Source organism: Balaenoptera physalus, assembly GCF_965194825.1.
Source record: "Balaenoptera physalus genome assembly, contig: HAP1_SCAFFOLD_1323, whole genome shotgun sequence".
Classification (NCBI taxonomy): Eukaryota; Metazoa; Chordata; class Mammalia; order Artiodactyla; family Balaenopteridae; genus Balaenoptera; species Balaenoptera physalus.
The window spans coordinates 79,892-101,421 of NW_028125473.1; the positions used below are offsets into that span (position 1 = coordinate 79,892).

The 21,530-nt window shown below is 41.9% G+C and overlaps 2 long non-coding RNA genes across 2 annotated transcripts; both read left to right on the forward strand.

Annotated features, from left to right (window-relative positions):
- The first annotated feature begins 5,645 nt into the window (after positions 1-5,645).
- On the forward strand, positions 5,646-9,061 carry LOC309653854. Its single transcript, XR_014259571.1, has 2 exons — positions 5,646-6,795; positions 8,505-9,061. It is a non-coding gene; the product is annotated as an uncharacterized lncRNA (long non-coding RNA).
- A 2,927-nt stretch (positions 9,062-11,988) lies between these two features.
- On the forward strand, positions 11,989-18,457 carry LOC309653856. The gene is made up of 3 exons (XR_014259572.1): positions 11,989-12,275; positions 18,029-18,115; positions 18,379-18,457. It is a non-coding gene; the product is annotated as an uncharacterized lncRNA (long non-coding RNA).
- Positions 18,458-21,530: the final 3,073 nt, after the last annotated feature.

Consider the following 21,530-nt stretch of genomic DNA (forward strand, 5'->3'; position numbering starts at 1 on the left):
AGAATTTTGCCTTGGGGAAAAAATGAAGGATAGGAGAAATAGAACCCGGAATTTATGCATGTGAGCTAGGATTTGAAATGAAAGAAATGTTGAGGCTCCATCGCCTGCCTTGGCTGTAACTATTCTTCCAAGCTGTTGCTGACCAGTGTTCTCATACAGTAACCCTAGCACAGGGCTGGTTTGGCATGAGACTGCAGTTTGAGGCTTCATTTTTAGGGCTTTGAAAATTTCCTTCCCAGATGGTGTATCTTGATCTTCAGGGCTAGGGCATCTACAACTGAGTGAGAACGGAATCCTTGCATGTTTTATTCTCTAAACTGTAACAATATCTATAGCTAAGACTGTTGTTGATGGATTGTTTTATAGCAACTGTCATTCTTTAATCCCCACTTTTCCTTCTGCATAATGTTTGCATCTGCCATTTGCTAGGACAGTCATAGAGTTAGGAGGGAAGGTTTGTTTTGTGCAAATGGAGATTGATATCTTCCAAGCTATCGAAAACATCTTTGCCTTTTAGATGGCCATTTTTTCTCTCACAAGCCAAATAATTATTTTTAATGTCTACTTAATGTTAATATTTGGTGTTATATCTCTTGGTGGGTCATTAAAAAAACCCATAATAAATTCTTATCATTCTAGGTTTTTTGTTTTTTTTTGTCATTTGGCTTGTTACCAAGAGACTTAGCATTGCCTTAATTCCAAAATCTCTTTTAACATTCTCCTTTTGGCATGAGAGATTTCAACTGTCAGTTAACAGATCTAACCACAGAGAAATGAGAGCTTCAGCACGAAGAAGTTTCTTTATCCCACATAAATTCCACAGGCTTCTTTTCTTTCCGTCCAGAAAAAGAAAAGAGACAAAAATTTAAGAGTTCATCGCATGTATGTGAGCCATTGTCCTCCGTCGATAGGTATGTCTCTCAGTGTTGGTGTGTTACTTCGGTTGGGTCTTCCCTTTGCTCTCAGGCAGTGAATTACTTGGGGGGAGGGCCAGGATCTCTTCTAAATTAGGTATGATATTTAGCCCTCTGTGGGTGTAATACTTGTGATTTTTTAAACGAACAATAACAAACCTTTCTAAAAACTACAGTGAATCATGAAAAGGTAGCTAAAATACTATGGTTTTAACAAGATGTTTGTTTTTGTTTACATTTTTAGATTAAGAATTTTTCTGGGTATTTAAAAATTATTGGTAAAATGTATAAGTATTCAATGCTTGTCAGGAGGGGGAGGTTGGCCCTGGACAGTTCTAAGTGCAGCTGAGAACTCACTGTCAAAATTCATTCTTTCCTAAATGGTCCTTTAATCCTGGAATTCAGGTGAGGGTGGTCTCTGAGAATAAGACATTCTGAAAAAATGATTTCCCAGCATTTATAAGCAGACGTTTAGAAGCACAATCTATTTACATAACTGCAAAAATATGGAAATGGTGTACAGTGAAGAGCTGCCCCCAGCTTCGTTAGCCTAAATGAATCCCCTCTGTCATCAATGAATGAATAAAGCAGAGTCTTACCTCTGGCTTCCAAATGAAGATGCAGGTTCAGAAGCGTCTAACACTATAAAACAACAAGTTTCTTATTAGTGAAGCTCTGAAATTCCAGTAAGGTAGTTACAGAATTAAAGTATTTCCCTGGTCTGAAACTTGGCTGTATGAAAATAAAAGTCAAAGTTGGGAGGAACAGTCTCATGCTCAGAGATGGGCCACGGGGTAAGCTGTTTCTGCCCCCGGAGTCCTTCAGGTCCCAAGGCCCCCATCACTTACCTCTGGGTTCTTGGTGGAGACGAAGCAGGAGGGCTCCTTCGTGCTTATATAGGGGCTGATGTGCTGATGCTGCAGCTACCTCCTCTTTGTTAGAGCAAGACATTCGGCAGCATGAACCCTCAGAATAACTTGTACTGACGTTTGTCATATTTGGATATAATTAGAAGTATTCATATCACTTTGAGTATGTGAACCAATCTCCTATAAATAATTTGACAGCGACCAATTTGCTGGCAGAGATTGCTTTCTAGTCTGCTGGGAAGGTAATCTTTGACAGTGCCTGGTGGGGCCTCCTAAGAGCTATATTCATTTTGGCAAACTCTCTCGCACATGCCTGTGGTGACCCAGTGATCACATACTCAGCGACACATTGCTTTCAGGACCCTATAACCACTTTTCCTTCTTTGGTACCACAGGAACCCCCACCTCCTCCACACCCTTGGGCTGCTGCCAAGGCTCCCCCTTGGAGTCTGGGCTCGGGCAGCAGGGCCAAGGTGAGAGGAGATGCTATCCTGAGTCTCTACCGTCGGGTCAGTGCCCATCCACCCAACACTGAAAAAAATGATTATTTATTACAAAATTATATGTATTCATTGTAGGAAAAAATACAGATAAGCAAAGAGAAAAAAGCTCTATAATCCCAATATGCAGAGATAAGATATAGACATATAAGTACATATATGTCTTACAGCCTACTTTAAAAATTATATCACAGGTAATTTTCATACCACTAATGAAATTTACACCCTTATTCTTTCTTTTTTAAATTAATTAATTAATTAATTAATTTTGGCTGCGTTGGGTCTTCGTTGCTGCGCGCAGGCTTTCTCTAGTTGCGGCGAGTGGGGGCTACTCTTCGTTGCGGAGCACGGGCTCTAGGTGCACGGGCCTCACTAGCTGTGGCATGTGGGCTCAGTAGCTGTGGCTCGCGGGCTGTAGAGCGCAGGCTCTGTAGCTGTGGTGCACAGGCTTAGCTGCTCCGTGGCTTGTGGGATCTTCCCGGACCAGGGCTCGAGCCTGTGTGCCCTGCATTAGCAGGCGTACTCTTAACCACTGCGCCACCAGGGAAGTCCCTACACCCTTATTCTTTAGAGAAATTATATTATGATCATTCTTTTAAAATTAGAATCTTTTCTTTTTTTAATGGCTAGGGATATTGAGGTATAATTTATATACAGCAAAATTGACTCTTTTTAGCTGACGGTTATATGAAAGTTTTTCTGCTGCTATTTAAAAATTTTTTTTAATTTACAATAAAATTCACTTCTTTTGTTTTATAGTTCTATGAGTTTTTGCATGTGCACTCTTTCTTGTAACCACTGGTATAGACAGGATGCAGAACTTCATTTCTGTGAGTTTCGATAAACATGTGCTGTTGTGCAACCTCTTACGTTCTATTTATACGAAAAATTAAAGCCTTGTAGATTAGACTAAAATTAATTGGATTGCATCTAATGTCTCATCAAATATGATATTTGATGTATACTTTATATCTGGTTTTCTAATCATTGTAATCATAAATGTGAATTAAACTGTTCCATTTGTAGATATAAGGCCAAGAGAATTGAAAGCATACGCTTATACAAAGACTTGCACATAAATGTTCATAACAGCATTATCCATAATAGCTAAGTGGAAACAACCGACATGTCCATCAACAGACAAATGGATAAATAAAAGTGGTATATCCATACAGTGGTATATTATTCAGCCATGAAAAGGAATGAAGTACTGATACATGATACAACATGGATGAACCTTGACAACACTAATGCTAAGTAAACGAAGCTGGATGCAATGTGTTCATATTTGAATAACAAGAACAGGCAAATCCACAGAGACAAAAAGTAGATTAGTGGTTGCCAGACAATGGTCTGGAGAGGAGAGATTGGGGAATGACCGCTAATGGGGTTTCTTTTTGAGGTGATGAAAATGTTCTGGAATTAGATAGTGGTTATGGTTGCATAACTTTGTGAATCTACTAAAACCACTGAATTGTTCATTCAAATGGTGAATTTTATAGTATGTGAATTATATCTAAAAAAATGCATTGGATTTTACCAGTGTTTTTTCTGTATCTATTGAAATTATATTTTTTTCTCCTCTCACTTGTTAATATAATGAACTGTGTTAGATTTCCTCACTTTTACTGTTCTGCAATTCATGAAATAAAACCTATTGATTTAATGTTTAATTTCCTGCTGCTTTAAGTTTACGCATTTTTTTTTTAAATGTGGGATTTCTGCATCTGAGTTCATGTGGGACTAGGCCATAGTTGTCTTTTCTTGTGCTATCCTTTTCTGGTTTTGATATAGGATCGTGCTAGTTTTGTAAAATGAGTGCCTCCCATTTGTTTCTATTTTCTTCAACAGTGTGTTTAGGATGTGAATAATCTGTTCTATGAAGGCTTGGAACAGTTCCTTCAGGAAACTCTTTCTGCCTGTAGCCTCTTTGGAGGAGAAATCTTTCACTCTAATTTAAGGTTTTTCATGACTATTGATTAGTTTGTTCAGAGTTTCTACCTTTTTTTTTTTTTTTTTTTTTTTTTGCCCATTTGGAGAATTTATATTTTCCTAGAAAATTGCCCATTTCATGTGGGTTTTTAGATTTTTTTGTGCCTATCTTTTTATAGTTAAAAAAACTCCTGTGTAGGCATCTATTCCTTTTAATTTTTTTAACATATTTTAATTTTGTTCTTTTTATTTTAAACCGTATTTGCCAAAGTTTTGTCTTTTGTGTTGGTCTTTTTAATTTAGATTTAGCAAATAAGGTTTTTTCTATTTTATTATTTTCTGCTTTTAATCTTATCCATTCCTTTATTTCTTAGGTTTATTATATCGGTCTTTAATCTAGCATCTTGAACTGAAAGCTAACTTCATTTATTTTCATTCTTTCTTATGATCGTGCATGTTTATTTATGGTTATAAATTTTTCTTTGGTTACTACTTTGGCTAAATCCCATGGGTTGATATGTAGTACCCTTGTATGATTGTCCTTCAATTATAATTATTTTAAAGCTTCTATTTCCATTCCAACTCCCAAATTATCTAAAGTTTTTTTTTTTTTTTTTAATTTCCAGATGTATAAATTTGGGCTTTGGGGAGAGGATTCTCTTTTAGCTGATAGTTCTTTTTATCGTATGTGTGTGTGTGTGTGTGTTAGATTCTTCTATTGATATTTGCCTTTTAATATGTCATTATATTGTACATTAGTCATTTCCAATTCTGTTTGCAGTTAATTTTGAAAACATTGATTCAAGTTTATCTATCCACAGAGGATCTGATTGATTGAAGATGATGAAGGATGGTTTTGGGATGCAGAATTTTCTAAATCCTCCTGGAAGTCTGGCAACGTCTCCCTCCAGCCACAAGGCCCTGCCCCACACCCTGCAACAACCAATCTGGAAAACCAGACTTCAACCTCTGCAACAATAGGCCCCAAGGGTCAGGACTTGGCCAGTGACTCACAGCTTCGTCATTTTCAGTCTTTTCCATGTAGAACCAAATGCGGGGAAAGCCAAATATATTCCCCTAAGTAATCACTTAGGACGCCCCTCTTCCTATCAGCTTGTCTCCAGCCTCCCCCATCACAAGCTCTGGGCAGGACATGCCTTCCTTTTTTTGCCACCAGAAAGTGTCCCCACTCTTATGTGTGCCTGAGTCTCAGCCTGATGTGAGTGGTGGTGGCTGACTCCCATGCTCTATAGACAAGTTCTGAGTAAATAGTGTCTGTTCTCATTTGGGGGGGTGTCTTTTTTCATATACACAGAGCTTAATATGACAGGAAGCAAATAAAACTCATGATAATGTTTCCCATATTATTTAAAAAACACATTTATTAATCACCATTTTTTAAGTTGAGACATAATTCACATACAATAAAATTCACCCTTTGAAAAGTGTAGAATTTAGTGCTTTATAGTCTATTCACAAAATTGTGCAACCATCGGCACTAATACCAGAACATTTCATCACCTCAGAAAGTCTGAAAACTCTAGGTAGGATTCAAGTCTCATGGTTTTCTTCTCTTTCCTTCGATTTGCCTGCTTAGAGTAAACAGTGTCTCTGAGAGAGAATACTAGCAGCTGAGTTCTTGGCAATTTGTCCCCAAGTGAGTGGGGACTTGCTTTTTCTCCTGAAACGGTAGCTCTGTTTCCACCACTTGAAGTGAGTGCTCTAAGTGTATCCAGGAGGGAGTCAAGGCTCTGAGCACTAGTCCTGTCATCTGGCATCTCTGTGAGGATCGTGGAGTAGGGCAAGCGCTAATACAGCAACCTTCTCCTTTCCAACATTTACACCGACGTGCTCCAGACTCCATGAAGGCAGTGATGGTAAAGAGGGCACATGAGAGGTTATATTTCTCTCCCCTCAGCCATGGTCTTGACGAGGCTGTGACTCACTCCATAAGCGAGTCTGCGATGCAGTGAGCTCTGTCATGTGATGGACACAAGTGGAGGGATGAGCAAGGGCAGAAGTTCAAGGCCTGGTAGGGGAGGAGGTGTGTGGACGGGTAAGTTCAATACGTCCAGGGTCAGAGGTGCTGGCTAGAGGGCTGTGCAGGGCTGAGGGGGCAGGAGAAAGAGAAGAAACCCTTCAGCAGGACTGGCCCAGAGGGCAGAGTGGAGCCAATTTTGCTTTTTTTTTTTTTTTTTTAATCCAATTTTTAATCTGTTTTCTCAGAATACAATTGACAATTTTGAAAACTCTAAAAAGTCAAAACAAAATACTCCCCTTCATTCTTGTTCCAAACCAGCCATTTTCCCCCTGTATAGGTAACTTTGTTCAGAAACTGGAAGCACTTTACAGAAAGCATTTTTCCCTTAATTGGTGCATTGAGGAGGATATAGTAGGTAGAGGAAAACTTAGGATACTATGGCCATATTTGAAGCTCTGGAGAGTCCTGAACCATCGAGAGTCTCCTATTAGTCTGTGAGCAGGGAAGACAGGAGGAAGCTACAGGAGACACAATGATAGTCAAAGTGGTGAGGTCCCAGGAAACGAGGAGGGAAAGAGGGACCTCAACCCACAGGAAAGGTCAGTCGGGGATCATCTTATCGTTTGGTAGCCCCGAGACCACTGGCTTGTGAAGTTGAGCCCGTCTGTCCTCATATCTGGTCATGAATGCATGGTATGTGTCGAGGTTAGGGAGGCAGCAACTGCGGACCCCAAGTTTGATATACACTCTGTTCACGCACACAAAATGGTGGACATTGCATCAAGGCTCTCTGACTTTTTAATGACTAATTCACCTGTAGCTTTTATTTATTGGGTTTTGTTATGTTCAGACATGTCATGTCAACTCATTTAATCACTCAACTCTCTTGAGAGGTTATTAAAGTATTTTCCACATGAGAACAGGGAGTTTTTTATTGGGGAATACTTTGCCTGTAGTCACTGCTGATAAGTGGAGGAAAATGTATATTGCCCGCCTTGTGCTAAGTCTGTAGATTTAACTGAAAGCATTGGGGAGAAGGGATATTTATGAATTCCCAAGTACACATTTTTGAATTGCCAGTCAGCTCACAATTAACATTCTGTTGTGGACTGTGCAGGTTATTTCACACCACCCTGCATGTGATGCTCCTTTATCATGAAAGTCACTCTGTATTCAGAGTGTGCCCAGTTCTGTGATGCATCTGAAAAACATACGCCAAGTCAGCCCAGAGGAACATTGGACTTGACATCAAACAGGGTTTGAGCTTTCGATACACACAGCTGCCTTTTCTCAGTACTGTCGCCCTCGACCATCACCTCTGGACATTTGGGGACATGGGGCAGCCTGAACCAGAATGTCCAGCATGTTTTTAGGAATCAGTGACTTTCAAGTCAGGTGACTGTGAACTTCATCCAGAATTGGGGTAATGTCAATTGCAGGTTTCTTTGAGTGAAATGTCTCTGGAATCTTGTTGAAGTCAATGTAGAACAATCCCTCCAATAGTGCCACAATTCTGTGAACGTATCAATCTTATTAATCTAACCTTCTGCATATTCCTTGGCCTTAGAGGAAACGATGGCTCTGTTGTTACTGGTGCTAAGCTTCAACACAGCACCCACTGTTTCAGTCCCTCCCTTTCGGCGCTTTTCCTCATCTTGATCTCGCCAACATCCCACCCATTTTATTTTTCGTTTGTTTTACCCTTAAAGATATATTCTAATTGTCAATATCCTATAATATGTTTCCAATTACTGGTATATTCCTCCATTTCATACCTTTTCTCTGTGTTAAAGATCAATATTTTAAACATGTTCACAGACGGTAGCTTCAAGAAGAACCCATTTAGCTGAAGGTCAACAGTAAGTTTATGGGGATGAACCCCGCTGTCCACATTAGAGACATGATCTTAGGGTAAGAGGAATTCAGCACAACCACCTGACTGAAAGTGGACTTAAACGCTGGCCCCACAGAGGTTTTTGAATACTTTGCATTTGGAACCATATTGTCCCAAAGGCAAACTGTACCTTGAGTTTCAAAAGGGCAGTTGCTTAAATGTAACTCATGTATATAGTGTTTGAAAAACAAAGAAGACCTAAAAGTTAATCAGAAAACAATGGCAGTGAGAGGCTACGAAATAGAAAAATCTATGTGAATTCAGCAAAGTGAGACTCTGTGAATGTAAGTAACATGGGGGGTAGTTAGTGGAGACCATCACTGAGGGAGCATCCTAGAATTCATGTGTAGAGAACTAAAGAAATGAATTTTATGTGAGCAAACTTTTAACAGTCTTTCCTTTCCTTATCAGTAGCAGAGACTTCACACTGGAGAAGAGCCCACTGAATGTAACAAATATGAGGCGATTCACATAGAACTGAACTTTCACGCCACATGAGTGGCTTCTCACAGGACAGAAACCCTATGCTTGCAATCAATTCGGAAGAGCCTTCAGCCTTTATTCATCATTGAATTCGCATAAGCTAATTTATACTGGAGTGAAACCATGCAGGTCTCATCAATGTGGGAAGGCGTTCAGGCAATGCTGTAACCTTAGATGACATGAGAAAACTCACCCTGAAGTGAACCCCTATATAGGTTATAAATGTGGAAGATAGTTTAGCTGGAGCCTCACATTTAAATACACCGGAAACTCACACTGGAGAGAAACCTTAATGTGATAAATGTGGGACACACTTCAGCAGAGCCTTAACTTTTATTCACACTGATGAACTCACAAGGTGAGAAGCCCTCTCTCTCGAAACACTGTAAAATCTGGGGCTTCAATTATTTTATTCCTTTTATGTTTTCACTTAATGTGCCCCTCATAACTTAAAATTGAATTATAAATAAATTTAATTTTTCACAAGAGTCCTAGTCCTGGAGAATTTGTGGACCCTGCCATGAAAATCCCAAGAACTCAATCAGGCTGGGGTTTATTCCTTCATCAGTATTTTTTAGCCAAAATGTTTTTTTCCCCACCAAGAACAGATAGATATGTCAGGACCGAGAAGTTGGAAGATCATTCCATAAACACAAAAATGTAAAACAACTATACCCCAATAAATAAAATAAGGTAAGATAAAATAAAATAAATCATTGCAGACATGGAGCGTTCCATTTTCAGATTTGGAGAGGGTAGGGGCTGCATGATACGGTCTGGCTCCTCTTCAGATAAATTGCTTTTACTTTGTTGGCCTAAAAACATTCATTATAACCCTAAAGTCCACTGACGTCTAATGGGTGAAAGCATGGTATTGTAGGGGTCTCTAAAGCATGGGATGTTGCCTGCAACCTTTGTGTGTCTGTGTTCCTGTCTGTGTACATGCACACGCACACACACAAACATGCAAGCAAGGGAGAGAGCATATAGCATCCATCTGATCCTGAAGAGAAAATATGAGTCTGGAATCAATGGCATAAATGTGTCATCAGGAGAAAGAGCATCTAAGTTACCTTATTCATTAATGTATCAAATTTTCAATTACTAACAAATATTTACTGAAAGCTTCCAGGATTTCAGAACTTGGCTTGTTATGAGGACTAAGTTGTAAATATTACAATGTTCCTATCTTCATAGAACTCTACATAATAACGCAGTCAATTCAAATATACTGCAAAATAAAATTTCTGATATTAAAAATCAACTATACATAAGGGTTTACAAATCGTGTAAGTACAAAATGTTTGCTACTAATTTACAAAGAAAAGTTGCCACTTTATAAAATAAAATTGAGGTTTATAACAGTGTCATTATAGAACTTTGGAAGGCCAAAAATTGTCAAAAAGACTGGGTTATTAAAAAATATTTTACAAAATTCTGAACCTTTGAAAAGCTATTCTGCAAGATTTGGGAAGAATAAAGATAGATTTCCATTTCTAACAGCCAAGATAATTGTTCAAAATATTATGAAATGAGTATTTTTAAATTAATTGTTCAATTACAAAATACACTTTTGAAAATCAATAATGGTTTTTATTAGAATACAAAAACTGCTGCACATGCCTATTAAAATACATTTAGCATCCATTTTATTCGAGATTCAGTGGGGCAACATTTTATTTATTCATTTATCTTCTTCCAGTTTTACTGAGATATAACTGACATAAAGCACAGTGTAACTTTACAGTGTATAATGATTTGACTTACATATGTTATGAAATGATTATCACACTAAATTTAGCGAACATTCAACATCTCATATAGACACAAAATTAGAGAAATAGAAAAAGGTGTTTTTCTTGTGATGGGAACCCTTAGAATTTATTCTCTTAACCACTTTTATGTATAGGAGACAGCAGTGTTAATTATCTTTATCATGTGCTATGTTGCATCCCTAGTACTTCATCTCTCTTATGGCTGGACGCTTGCAGTTTGGGCCACCTTAATCCAGTCCCACCTCTTCCCACGCCCTGCCTCTGGCGACCACAAATCAGACTGTTATTGGATGAGTTTGTTTGCTTGTTGGTTGGCTGTTGAAATATAACTGATCTACAACACTATGTTATTTCTTGTTACACAACAGAGTAATTTGGAATTTCTATACATTTCAAAAGGAGCACCGGGTCCTCTTCATGGGGAGGGGCCAGGGCACTGGCGCCTCTGAGGCCCTGGGCCCCGCCGCCAAGCTCAGGGACAGGCCCCTGTCTGCGGCGGAAGAGGTAGCCTCCAGGGGCCAGAGGAGATGCTGGGATCGCGCCCCTTCTCTCCGTCCTCCGACCCCAAGTTCCCGCGGCGGCGGCTGAGACCCCGGGCCGGGGTGTGCGCCGAGGGAGGGAAGCGGGTGCGGTTCCGGCCCCGCTGGGCTGAGCCCGGCTGGCGGGAAGCCCTCTGCCGGGCCGAGGAGCCGCTGTACCGCCCGTGGTGCTCCCATGACTGCCGCTTCCCCTGAGCCCGGAGGAGCGGGACCGTCTCCTGGGCCTGTAGGCCGCCCCGCTCCTCTCCTCGCCGCCTCCAGGGCTCCCGCCACGCATCCAGCACCTGCGACGTCAGCGAGTGGGCCAGGAGCTCGTGCGGGGATGGGGGGATGGGCCCAGCCACGATCGCCGCCCCACCCAGGAGCCCTGCCGTGTGCTCCGCCCACCCCGCGGTCGCTCCTTCCCGGACCTGCCGGCCGAGCTGCAGGCGGAGGCAGGGAGACAAGGAAGCCAGAGGCGCCGTTGGGGGTCTCCCGGCCGGTCCGGGGACACCGGGCCGCTTCCATTTCTGGCTCCAGCGGCTTCCCGGTCTGTAGCCTCTGAGCCGGAGGACGCAGCGCTGGGCCGCTTCGCTGTCTGCACGCTGCGCGCAGGGCCGGCACTGGAACAACAACGCGGGGGTCAACTACACACTGCACCCTGCGTGCTACTTCTTTGATCTTTGTCTCTGGTGTGAAAGGGCCCAGATTTCCCATCCTGGGCGAAAGAAATGTTCTTTATAAATATTTTGTAGAAGGTGTTCTGTCCCCTGCCAAAATAAGATGTTAGGTGACTTGAAGTGTCAGAGTCATCCGCTAGTGTTGGCCGTGAGGCTGAAGAACAGGTCATGGCCCCAACCCCCTTTGGGTGCACAGAACCCGCAACAGCTGCCAGACTCCGCTGGCCATTAGCCCTCAGAGAAGCTGGACCCTTAGCGGCTGGACTCCAAGCCAGGGGTGGGGCTGGAAAGGCGGCTTTCTGTCCTTCTGGGAGCCACAGAAGTTAGTGGTGAATTGATGGATGAGGAACTGTGCCCAGCGAGTAACTATTGCTCAGAACTCTTTGGGCCCCTGCACGCGGCCGGACAGGGAGCACAGGGACAGGGCAGTGTCACTCACTGCTGGTGGCTGGGGACGCCAGCACGAGGGGACCATACATGAGCACAGGCGGGCACCCTGGGGGAGGAATTTATCCCCTCACATCTTGGGCAGATTTTGGTAATTTGTTTTTTGTTTTGATTTTAGTTTTCATATTTTCTGGCGCAGGGCTAGTACAATCAATTCGTTTTGGAATGCTGGTCTCTAAGGAGGGATGTTTGCACTGTAACTCGAGAGAACAGGCCATTGCCTCCTACATCCCATCGACCAAATTCCACACCCAGCTTGTGCTGGTAGGAACTGCAAGCTAAGTATGGTTTTTATATTTTTAAATGGTTGAAAATAATTCATAAAAAGACTATTTGCAACACACGAAAATTATATAGCATTCAAATTTCCTTGTCTATAAATAATGTTTTATTGAATCACAGTTATACTCCTTTATTTACATTTTACTGTAGCTGCTTTTTGGCTACAATGACTGAGCTGAGTAGAAACGACAGACATCATATGGCGAATTTAAAATATTTACTCTCTGGTCCTTTACACAAGTTTGCCAACCCCTGTTCTAGAAAAGTGGGGAAAAAAATTTTTTTTGAAACATGTATGCTGGGATTTATACTTTTAAAACAGTTAAACTTTTAGCGAATTTTGTCCCTGGAAACAAACTTAGGTAGAAGTAAATATGTTACATTACTCTCAGTAATCTCAGTTATAACAAACACTAATTCACAATTATTCCTGCACTGAGGAAGGGAATCCACCTGCAGATTTTTTCATTTTCATCTAAGAAATAATCACAAATTAGTGTAACTAAAACCTAGCACCCATCTGAATTAGCATCAACTGCAAAAACTGCTAGATATTTCTGAGCCTCAAAATAGGACATTGTAAGCCATAAAAGTATTTACTTTACATTTTGCTTTGGTGACATCTCTTGACTGTGGCAGTGTTGTTTACTAAAGTTAATTGATCATGGAGAATTTCATCAAGAATCATTTTCTAGTAGAAAACTATCAAGAGTTAACGCACTATAATTCACACTAGAGTAAAATAAACTAGAAAACAATCACACTGATGAAGCAATGAATATGTAATTTACATAAGAATATAAAAAGATGTAACAACAAAAAAATCACTTATTACCTTATTTTCTGTTATTAAATATAAAAACATATTATGCATCTTCCAGGTATTCTTGCATGTGGTAAGCCATTTCTTTCTTAAAAGGGTATTATTGCATAATGAAACACATAGGTAAATGCATTTTTAGATTTTTATTTTGTATTTAGGAAAACACTTAAGTTCAAATTTACCAATAGTGTATATAATCGCATTGACACTATATACACTACAGAACACACTGGGAAATTCTGGATTTTATGATAATAATGTGTTATTCTGGATTGTTTTAGATTATCAAAAAAAATAGAAAGAAATTAAGAGTCCAATATAAAGAGCAAGATAGCAATCCTCTTCTCTGTTATCCTTTAAAATGGTAACCGGTTGAATTTTGAATAAAATGGATGATGGAAGGAATTTTAAGAGGCACGTGCAGCAGAATTTTTATCATTGTAAGAATCGTTACTGATTTTCAAACATATAGTTTTGAATTCTAACAATTTTAAAAGTACTTATTTTGGAATATAGAGAACAGCAAACCTGGATCTTAAGACAGGAAATCTAGCTTTGCTCTCCCCAATTCATGCAGACTAGCTTTTCCAAAATTGAGAATTTTGTAAAATATTTTTACTAACCAGTCTTTCTAAAAATATATAACCTTTCAAAGTTCCGGAATTGAGACTGTTTTAAATGTCAATTTTATTTTATGAAGTGCCAACTTTTTATTGTAGACTGGTAGTGATATTTTGTAACTATACAATGTATGAACATGTCTTTTTTTTAAATGTCAGAAATTTTATTTTGCAATTTATTCTTATTGCCTGCATTAGAATACAGAGTTCTAGGAAGAGAAATGTGTTGTGTTATTTATAGTTTAATCATCATAACAATCCAAGTTCTGAAATGTTGGAAGTTCTCATTAAATATTTAATAACGGTAAAGTTGATAAATGAATGAACAAGGTGATTTAGCTTATTTCCCTCCTGCATGAATCCTTTATGCCAATAATTCCTGAGTCGCATTTTCCCTTTATGATCAGATAGTGGCTACAGTGTCCCTCCCTTGCATGGGTGTGTGTGTGTGTGCACTCAGATGCACGTACACACAGTAATGTTGCAGCTATCATCTTGGGCTTTAAAAAAATTTTGTTTTTAAAGATTTTTTTTTTTGATGTGGACCATTTTTAAAGTATTTTATTGAATTTGTTACAATATTGTTACTGTTTTATATTTTGGTTTTTGAGCTGCGAGCCATGTGAGATCTTAGCTCCCCGACCAGGGATCGAACCCGCACTCCCTGCATTGGAAGGTGAAGTCTTAACCTCTGGAATGCTAGGAAAGTCCCCATGATGGGCTTTATAGGCCCTAGAATACCATTTCTCAACCCATTAGACTTCAATGGACCTCAGGGCTATAACGAATGTTTTGGCCAACAAAGAAAGAGAAATTGAACTGAAAAAGGGCCAGAACTCATCATGCAGCCTGTATGCTCTCCCTAGCTAGCCTTCTTGAAGGTTTAATTGACAAAATAGACATTGTCTCTATGCTGATCTTTCTCCCGGAATTTTTTTTTTTTTTTTTTAATCATCAACTTTTGTGACCAGGATTCTTTCTTTATTTATTTACGGCTGTGTTGGGTCTTCGTTTCTGTGCGAAGGCTTTCTCTAGTTGCGGCAAGTGGGGGCCACTCTTCATCGCGGTGCGCGGGCCTCTCATTTTCGCGGCCTCTCTTGTTGCGGAGCACAGGCTCCAAACGTGCAGGCTCAGTAATTGTGGCTTACGGGCCTAGCTGCTCTGCAGCATGTGGCATCTTCCCAGACCAGGGCTCGAACCCGTGTCCCCTGCATTGGCAGGCGGATTCTCAACCACTGCGCCACCAGGGAAGCCTCGGAACTTTTTTTAGTACCATTTTTCTAGATGAAAGAGTAAAGCTTTAAACGTAGACTTACCAATGGCTCTCTGAGGGATCTCCTTTGTGTTTAAATGATTTAGTATATGCACCCCTTATTGTTCGAATACATTCTTAAAGTACAACTCTTTTTATGTCTGCAAAGATCATTCACCTTCTCAGTCCTGAAGATATCTATCTGTTCTTCTTGGACAAAACAAACAAAGAAACCCTTGGCTACAAAATGCTAAGTAGGGATTAAACCACCGTCTGACTCTGAATTCTTGAGTTCTTCCTGTCCGTGTACCCACAATTATTCACCTTTGTTTAAATATAATTAATATATAATTCTTTTTTAAAGTCATGTGGGAAATAGTAAATGAAAGTTAAGTAATAGAATTAATTGAAACAGCAGAGGTTAATCACAAAGTATGTGTGTATTTATCCTTGAAGCCATTCATCCTGAACGTGTATACACATATTTGGACGCTAATGTAAGAGTTAACACACATCATACTATGTTTTACATTTTCAGTTAACATTCAACGTTGTTTCCTGATTGATCCCAGTCTTTGTAATTATGATTATAATTTTATAAAGACAGAAAGTGTCTAACTGATCAACAGTGACAGAGTATTAACAGAAAATGGGCCCATTCTTACTCATCCCAATATTTCATGATTTTGAATGACACATACCCACTCAGTAGTGCTTACATATTTGCAAATACTGATCTACTGAAGCAGGTTTGCTTCGTTTCTTCTTACTTGATACTGAATATTGCTTTCAGCACTTCTCAAAACCCTTCACCATCTACATCTTTATATTGTATATTTAATAAAAAGACAATTGCTGAAGGACTTAATTATTGTCTCAATTGCATGCTAACACATTCTTTATAGACTATTTCCCCAGTATGAGTTTTCTGATGTGACTAGCAAGTGAAAGATTTTCCACATTGTCTTTAGAATTGGCATCTCCTCAGTGTGAGCACTTTCTTGTTCACTCAGGAATAAGGAATCAGTGAAGAATGTCCTTCCTTCATTACACTGAGACTATTTTTTCAGTGTGAACCCTCTCATGTCCAATGACGAATGTGACTCTAGCATTCATTTCATCGGATTTCTTCTACAGCAGTGATTAGATGGTGTACCCCTAGAGGGCTCTCCTCGTAGTAAACCTTGGGCTGTCTTCTCTACTGTGTCAGGGATGAAGCCCACTCTGAGTTCTCTGTGCATTCTGAGGCTGGAGCTCCACCTGAAGGCTCTTCCACCACGATTCCAGGGTCAGGGTTTCTCTCCACATGACTTTCCTGGTGGTTTAAAAGGGATCATTTCTGGCTGAAGGCTCCATATCACTGATTACAGACACAGGGTTTCTACTCTGTATAAATTCTCTGGTGTTTATAAAAGTGGGAGCTCTGGGTAAAGGCTGCACCACATGGATTCCAGACATAGGGTGTCTCTCCTGTCAGTTTTCTAGTGCGTGTAAACGTGAGAGCTGCGTTTAAAGGCTCTTCCACATTCATCGCATTTGTAGGGTTTCTCATCAGTGTGAATTCTCCCCGATGACTAAGGTTATGGCTTTGACTAAATGCTTTCTCACATAAATGATATTCATTGTGGTTTCTCTCCTGTGTGAATGTGCTCATGACATCGAAGTGTTGGATGGTCACTGAAAGCTCTTCCACAGTCATTCCAAACATAGGGCTTCTCTCCCGCGTGAGTTTATTGGTGTGAATAAAAGTCAGCTCTCTGCTGTATTACCTTTATAAGGTTCGTCTTCTCCAGTGTGAGCTGTTGGTGTATAAATGCGAGGCTTCAGATGAATTATTTCCCACGTTCAGGACATTTGCAAGAGTGACTCCAGGGTGCACTCTCTCATGTTGTCTAAGGTTGGAGGGTGACTAAAAACCTTCCACATCCTGAGATCTGTATGGTTTCTCTCTAGTATAATTAGCTTATGCCAATGCAGTGATGAATAATGGCTGAAGTCTCTTCCATTTGGGCTGAAAGTATAACACATGTGGATTTAAGGTTGTTGTATGTGAAATGTCCTCATATTCATTGCATTCAGTGGGCTCTTCTCCAGCATGAAATCCCTGCTATTGACAAGGAAAAGGAGGCTGTTAAAAATTACTTACATAATATTTATTCAGTCATTTCTCTACATGTGAATTCTAGGCGTCTCCCTCAGTGATGGTCTTCATTGAAAATCTGCCCATGTTACTCACATTCACAGGTCGTGTTACTTTGCTGAATTCACACAGATTTTCTATCTGGTAAACCCTCACTGGTCCTAGCTTTCTGATTAAGTTTTAGGTCTTCTTTATGTTTCAAACACTATATCCATGAGCTATGTTTAATCACTCACCTTTTCACTGAAGCCCAGGTTAGAGTTTGACATGTAATGTCAAATGACATGGGTCCTCAGGTTGCTCCATCCTCCATTACATTGATAGAAAACCTCCTGGCCACATGTCCAAAGCCACGGAGGGCAGAGCTAGGGTTGAGGCTCTGATGTCGCTGATTCCCACATGGGGAGGAGCCAAGGTGACTGAGGGCAAGGGCATCTGGTGGGGCAGGGGGTGCAACAGGGAAGGTGGGGTGCTAAAGGCCTGGAATGGGTGTTGGAGAACAAATGTTGGTGCCTTTCACCAAGTATTATTAAATGAGAATTTTGCGAGAGGTGTCCTTGCTGTGGAGACAAGACTCTCCAGGAGACCATGGTAAGGGTTACCTGGGAATTAGTGTTAATCCTAGGAACTGAATATTAATAAAATAATAACTTTGAACAGTAAGTCAAGTCAAAGTATAACACCCCATAATTTGCATTGTTTTCTGCAAAATGGGGATATTATATCCTCCTTACATGCCGAGTAGCCAATGCAGCCTTGTTTTTGACCATGGGAGGAAAAAGTGTTCCTTCTGTCTGCACATGACTGTGGGTTAGGTGGGAGGGGTCACTCCCAGCTGAGTGGTTGGGTATTCATGCCTGGTGTATCTAACAATACTTTGAAAGGCTGGGTTCTGAAGGCTGCTTTCTTTTTCCTCAGATTTATCTGCTTGATTTTCGGATTGTCCCTGCATAAGGGTGCAGAGGAGGGCAGGTGGTGGCAGAGTTCCTGATAATGAAACAACAGGTGAGAAAACAAACTTACTTTGATTCCTGAATTGATCCATCTTTTGCCAAATGGTCAGGTTTCTACTTTGGGTCCGGATTTTCTAAGTGCACCCAGGAAATATTAATGCCAGTTATGTTCACCACCCTGTTAGGGATATGGCAGGTCAGGGACCAATGAAGAAATACTCTCTTTCCCAACATTTACTTTCACTTGTTCCAGCCTCCATTAAGCTGTGACCTCACAGAAGACAGGAGAGGTTTTTTCCTTCTCTTTTTTTAAAGGTCATCCCTTGGGCACAGCGACCTCCTTCATCATGTTACTGGCTGCAGTGGACTTAGGAATGTGGTGAACACAGGGGCTAGAGAATGACTCAGAGCAGAAATCTCTAGGCCAGTGGGGAGCAGGCGTTTCATCAGGTGAGTCCTGTGTCATAGGTGCTGGTGTGAGTGGGGGTTTGGTGAGAGATAGCAATAAAGAATCATTTATTTTTCCTAATTTTAAAAAGATTAACTTTCTACAGAGTACTCATAAACATTTTGATAGCTTCAAAAAGATAAACGTAAGCTCCTTAACAAAGTTGTTCACATAACCCTTTTCCTTTGTGTTCTTAACCTTCATTCAAATTAGAAAGTTGAATGCAATGTCTGCAGATTCTTATTTTCTTAATTTGGACTGTGTATGGAGGAGAAGGGGCACAGTACAGAGAACAAAATGTAGAGCACTGGACAGCAAATGACAGTCTGGGGAGCTCCAAGACCTCACTTCGCCAGAGTGACATGAATAAAACAACCAGGATCTGCCTGAATGAGCTGGGGTTCTAGCCCAGGGAACCCCAGAAGTGGCAATAATGGGCTTTCTGATCCCACCATTGCCAGCCCTGGTAAGTGTTCTTATTAGACCCGGGGGATGTGTGTGTATGTGCTGTGTGTGTCTTTCTTCTCCTGGCACCCCTGGACTTGCCGAGTGTGCATCAGTGTTTCATGAAAGCCATGGCCATGTGGTGCTAAAGTTATAAGACCCTCTCAGTCTTGTATCTTCCTGCGTTGGATACATAAAATTTCTCTAATAGGTCCAGATGCAAATGTTCAGCTGTCTCCTTGGCTCCTACCTGCAATGGCATGGGGATGTCTTTTCCTTGGGAAAGCAGCTCTAGGCTCATGGAGAGAAGAGCGGCACACGTGTAGGGTGGGCAGAGATAATTGGAGCAAGCAAGTGAATTGCTAAGGTCTCCTGATAAGGAGGTAAGAGGCTGGGCACTAAGGGAACCCAGGTCTGCAGAGTCAGGGTTCCGACTGCAGAATTCTCCACATTAGCGTGAGGAGCGCGTCTCCTTCGCGGCAGCCTCCTGCCCAAATCTTCCCAGCCTTGTCGGCTGCTGGGGTCCCGTCGTGCCGTGCCGAGCCGAACCGGCAGGTAGCTACGAGGCGGACGCCCCGAGACGAACTCGAGCGTTTGGGCGGTCGGAGCTGATCCCTCGCCACCCAGCGATCAGAATCCATCCCGCTGACGTTCGAGCCCGTTGTCGGGAGCCACCAGGCGGCCGCTTTTATATTGTCCCTTCCCTCCTGAGCTTCGGTGACCTTCGCGAGGGATGTGACTCGCCCGCCAGGCGCGGGGCAGAGTTCCGGGAGGCCGCTGACGTTGGCGGCGACCATCCCGGTGATGCGGAGTGGTGAGCGCGTCCTGCTCTCACCGGAGACTGAATGTGGAGAGCAGTGTGTTGTGGGGCCGGCGCTGAGCTCCCTCGGATGGTTGTGGGGAGGTCTGCGCCGGTCGACCAGCACTCCCTGGTGCCCCTTGGCCCGCTGAGACTTCCCGTCCTGCTATGCGTGACCAGGAGAGGATGTCCGTGCACGACGTCGTCCTCCGTGTGTCACGATCCGTCGGTGCGTCCTCGCCGGCTTGGGGACCCGGGTCCATCCCGGTGCAGTCGAGGCGGTGGGGCTGCTCACCGTGGGCCACTTCAGTTTCTCCGTGTTCCACGCGAGGCGGTCACGGGGGCGAATCTTGCCCCGAGGCAGGGGCACGGGATGCTTGTCAAGAGACGTGATCCACCCGGCAGATTGAACCGGGGTCTACGCGGGGAGCTCCCGTCCCCACTCCTTGGTCACCTCGTCAGCGTGGCGCTTGCGTTTGTGCAGGTCTCCTCGCCGCGGACTGTCGTGGGCAAGCGGGAAGGGTGCTCGTGGAGGGCCGGCAGTCCCTCCTAGGCTTCGGTGGTCGTAGGTCGTAGTCGTTTCTCTTTGGGAAACAGGGACCGCCCGGGGCCTCCGGTGATGGTCGTGAGCAGACACGAGCCTGGCCGCGGTCCTGGGTGGGCGTGGTTGTCGGTAGCTTCTCTGAAGAAGCTCTGCAGACAGGGAAAGGCGTACAGATGCACGGGCGGACGGGAGGATCCCCCAGGGCGAGAAATGGGACCGATGGTGGCATGGGTCAAGGACGGGTGTCAGGGGCGTGGCGGTGCGCCTTCGCCGGTGTGCGATCTGGATCCTTCCTGTTGAGGTTCACACCAGTTACACGTGACTTGGCGTCTGCAGCGCAAGGTCGACCAGATGGCCGGATTTCGGTATTGGGGTAAGAAGAAAATTTAATGAATTAAATTTTTTTTTGTTGTGAGATTCACTACAATGTGAACATTAGTGAAATGAGAAATCCTGATGTTTACAGTAAATCGACATTACTGTAATAACTACTATCATTTGCAATTTTTTCACAAAATGCTGATTTATGAAATTTAAAATATATTTAGTACAATTTTTTGTGATACAAGTCTGCTAATGAGAAAACTGGAATTCTTTTGCAAGGGGGATGCCATTTAGCTTATTAGAGATTCCTATCATCAAAATTTAAGTTGTTAATCCTGACTTATAAGGAGATTTTGCATGGTTTACATATTTCATATTTGAAAATTCTTTTCACACATATATATACTACCAAATACTGCAGTTCATGAGCATATGATTTTAATTGAGCATATTCATTGCTTGGAAGGAATTTATAAAATTCCGTTAGATTCTTCTATTGATATTTGCCTTTTAATATGTTATTATATTGTACATTAGTCATTTCTAATTCTGTTTGCAGTTAATTTTAAAAACATTGATTCAAGGTTATCTATCCACAGAGGATCTGATTGATTGAAGATGGTGAAGGAGCGTTTTGGGATGCAGAATTTTCTAAATCCACCTGGAAGTCTGGGAACCTCTCCTTCCAGCCACAAGGCCCTGCCCCACACCCTGCAACAACCAATCTGGAAAACCAGACTTCAACCTCTGCAACAATAGGCCCCAAGGGTCAGGACTTGGTTAGTGACTCACAGCTTCGTCATTTTCAGTCTTTTCCATGTAGAACCAAATGCGGGGAAAGCCAAATATATTCCCCTAAGTAATCACTTAGGACGCCCCTCTTCCTATCAGCTTGTCTCCAGCCTCCC